The sequence below is a fragment of the Tupaia chinensis genome, unplaced genomic scaffold, assembly GCF_000334495.1.
Source record: "Tupaia chinensis unplaced genomic scaffold, TupChi_1.0 Scaffold000164_1, whole genome shotgun sequence".
NCBI lineage: Eukaryota > Metazoa > Chordata > Mammalia > Scandentia > Tupaiidae > Tupaia > Tupaia belangeri.
Window position 1 is genome coordinate 3,765,362 of NW_006159638.1, and position 4,095 is coordinate 3,769,456.

At 41.9% G+C, this 4,095-nt stretch overlaps 1 protein-coding gene across 2 annotated transcripts in view; it reads left to right on the forward strand.

The window, feature by feature from the left end:
* Nucleotides 1-4,095, forward strand: part of AK5 (adenylate kinase 5) — a 271,423-nt gene that overhangs the window by 197,052 nt on the left and 70,276 nt on the right. The window lies entirely within an intron of this gene.

Below are 4,095 nucleotides of genomic sequence, written 5' to 3' on the forward strand. Positions count from 1 at the left end.
CCGCGTTCCCCCCCCCCAGCCCCAATATTCTTTTTCTTTTCTGTTCTGAATATTTAATACTGAAAAAACGTGGGGGAGCTAGTAGGTGGAATGGTGATTAAAGCACTGGATTCCCACATGGCTGACCACAGTTCAAGTCCTAGACACAGTGGCTTGAAAAGTACACCAGGTATGTGTGTATGCATGCCTAAAATCCCAAGAGGGAACTGGAGAAGAAGGAATCGCAGTGTGGCCATGCCTCCTTGGCGGGGTTGGGGGGATTTCTCACTTTCTCTTTCTCTGTTTCTGTCCCTCCACAGGCTCATGTGCCCATGGCAAAAGCCTAAACAAACAAAATTAAAAATACAGACAAAAAATTTTGATTAAACTTCACCTCCAGGGAGGCCACCACTAGCCTGTATGGTATTTTTGTGCAAATTAGAAAAAGACTCTCCTTGGGCCAGCAGGTGGCATGGAGGTTAAGGTGCTGGATCCCACATGACCAGCTGCACAGTTTGAGTCCCAAACCTGCCAGCCTGAAAATCACACTAGGCATGTGTGCATGTATACCCAAAATCCCAAAAGGAGGCTGGAGGAGAAAGGACTGTGGCATGGCCATCCCCCTGGGGCGGGGGTAAAGCACTGGATTCCCACATGGCTGACCACAGTTCAAGTCCTAGACACAGTGGCTTGAAAAGTACACCAGGTATGTGTGTATGCATGCCTAAAATCCCAAGAGGGAACTGGAGAAGAAGGAATCGCAGTGTGGCCATGCCTCCTTGGCGGGGTTGGGGGGATTTCTCACTTTCTCTTTCTCTGTTTCTGTCCCTCCACAGGCTCATGTGCCCATGGCAAAAGCCTAAACAAACAAAATTAAAAATACAGACAAAAAATTTTGATTAAACTTCACCTCCAGGGAGGCCACCACTAGCCTGTATGGTATTTTTGTGCAAATTAGAAAAAGACTCTCCTTGGGCCAGCAGGTGGCATGGAGGTTAAGGTGCTGGATCCCACATGACCAGCTGCACAGTTTGAGTCCCAAACCTGCCAGCCTGAAAATCACACTAGGCATGTGTGCATGTATACCCAAAATCCCAAAAGGAGGCTGGAGGAGAAAGGACTGTGGCATGGCCATCCCCCTGGGGCGGGGGGTGATTTCTCATTTTCCCTGTCTTTGTCTCTGTCTCTCCTGGCAATTGCACACACCTCATAGGAAAAAACTAAAAGGAAAAAAAGAAAAAGACTCTAAGAAAACACATCTGTGGGGACACTCAGGTTGGTGAGGGGATTCAGTCTCTCCTCAGCCCCTTGACCAAGAACATTTGCTTAGTGCGCAATTTCAGAACTGCATATGGCTGCCATTCCTCAGGGGCAGGCCTCTGACTTCCAGCAGGGGCCTAGCTCTCCATTTGCCTAATGTTCCAGCTTTTTAAGGGTTAACGCTCAAGAAGGCTTATCTTACTGGAGCCTTTTTTTTACTTCTTTTGGCAGTTTTTTCATTTTTCTGTACAGCATTCTATATGAGGAACTTTCAGGCATAGAAAAGAGCAGGCCAACCTCTTTGGCACCTGCACTTGTTTGTGTTTTGGTAGTGGGTGGAATGTGTGCTTTCTCCAGATGATGTCATCATTCCTTTTAAATATTCCCCATGTACTCCCTCCCCCCATATACTCTTTGCATAGGCTTTGCAAAAGACAGAATGTAATATGTTTTTCTTTCCCTCCCGCAGAGATTTGTATTGAGATGTTAAGACAAAGAGGAGATAGAAAGACTGGCTTTCAAATCCAGCACATTTTCAGGAGACACACACAGCTAGGCTAGGCCACTCTAGACACCAGCCTGTTAGCTGTCTTCTGCATTGTCTTGGGAAAGTTATTAGCAGAACCAAAATAGAAAGGGCAAAAGTCCTTGGGCTAAAGGATTTCAAATATCATTTCAAAATAAGTAGTACTATATATTCCGTTTCCTGTTGCTATGTTACTCCTCAGAGCTTTGTGGTTTAAAGCAATGTCCATTTTCCATTTCTCTTGAGTCATTCGTGTGGACTGGGCATTTTACTGACATAAGTGGGGCTTGGCTGGTCTCAACTCACTCACATGTCACAGTGGATGGGCAGCTGTATGTGTCAACTTTGCTGAGTTGTATATCCAATTTGTCAGTCAAATACTTATCTAAATGTTGCTATGCAGGCATTTTATAGATGTGGTCAACACCTATAAACACTTTTATTCTTAATTTTTAAAAAACATTTCATCTCTATACATCATTTGGCTTGTAAAGAAAATTTATCCAACGTGAAATACTTCTCAGACCAGTCCAGTTGAGAACACTATACATGTTAATCATCAATAGATAATAAACCATTTCTGCATTCCACAAATGTCTTGCCTCTGCCTGAGAGTTTCTAGCCTGCTAACTTTCCTTATGAGTTTCAGGCTTGCCTGCCTAGTCCCCACAACTATAAACTGACTTCTTACCATCAATCTCATTGACATAGTCTTATAGAGACATAGATATAATTAGACAACTGATTCTGTTTCTCTGATAAGGCCTTAATTGATACATTGGCCTCAACTGGGATGACTCAAACTCTGTTCCACATGGTCTCTCATCCTTAAGCAGGCTAGCTTGGATTGGCCCGAGAGAGGGAATGAAAGTATGTGGGGTATGGAAGTATGCTCTCAGCCTGTGACAAGCACTCTGTCACCTCTTTCACACTCTGTTGGCTGAGCAGCAAGTCACAGCCTGGGACAGGTTCAGTGATTGGGGAAATACTCACCTCTAGGTGAGAGTATCTGCAAATTAACATCACAAGGGGTAAGGATGCAGGGAAAGGTGAAAATCGGAAGCCCCATTTGCCTTTGATCTACCGCAGACTGTTTGGTACAATTGGACAGAAGAAGACAAACTTCAAAACTCCTTTTAACCACCAGGGTGTCTTTTTCCTCTCTTTAGGATAACTAAAACTATAGCTATGCACCATATAATGATGTTACAGTTAACAACAGACTGGATATGCATTGGCAGTCCCATAAGATTATAATGGAGCTGAAAAATTCCTATTGCCTGGTGATATAGTAACTGTCATGTCATAGCACAAATGCAGTGTTTGTGGTGGTGCTGGTGTAAAACAGACCTTCTGTACTGCATATTAAAGTTAGCATATATGATTATGTACAGCAGCATAATACTTGATAATGATAATAAACAACTGTTACTGGCTTATATACCTACTATAGTTGCAAGCAAGATGATATATAGTATAGATACTATATAGTAGATGCAGTGCTCTATTCTTCTACAAAAAAAAAAAAATTACATATACTGTCTTAAGCTGGCAGTGGCCTCAAACATCTCATGTTTACCTATGTCCTAACACATAGTGTCAATTCACAAAATGGGAATGATAATACCTCCTTCAGTAGGCTGCTCTGTGAACAAATGAAGTGAAACCATGATAAATGTAGTTATCCTAACCAACATAGAAACCGTTCAGCATTTAGAATGCATCAAAGTGCTTTTTTATTGTATTTATTGTCCATGTACTTCACCTGTTCACACTTTTCTCTGAAACAAACAATTCTGCATTAGACCTGAGCACTATTGCACAAGCAGGTCAGAGCTGGTGAGAGACATACCTTCTGTGACTGCTATAGTGTATCTATGTGCCATAGAACTTGCAGATTCAAAGCCTAGACCCAACAAAAAGAAATATTAATATGCTGATGGCTTTAAGTAACTAGCTCACAGCAAATTATAGTGATAATAATGAAGATAAAATAATCATAATTAATAATGAAAAAACAAGAATAACAGCAGCAAAGCCTACATTCTGAAAACTGTGAGTGCCGATTTCAGCATGTGCACACTGTCTATATAGGAGCATTGGGTATTGTCGGGGCTTGTCCAACAGCTGGATCCTTAGGGAATGCTGAATCAGAGTCTTCCAAATGAAAGCATGCTGATTTCAGGTTATGGATTTCAAATATTTTACCCTTAATAACATATTTAGTGCATTACTAGTAAATGTCTTTTAAGAATAGGCAAAAAGCGCAGTTCTGTATGTTCACGTCTTTATGGATCCAAGAAAGGAATTTGCAATTGTGGATAAGTTCA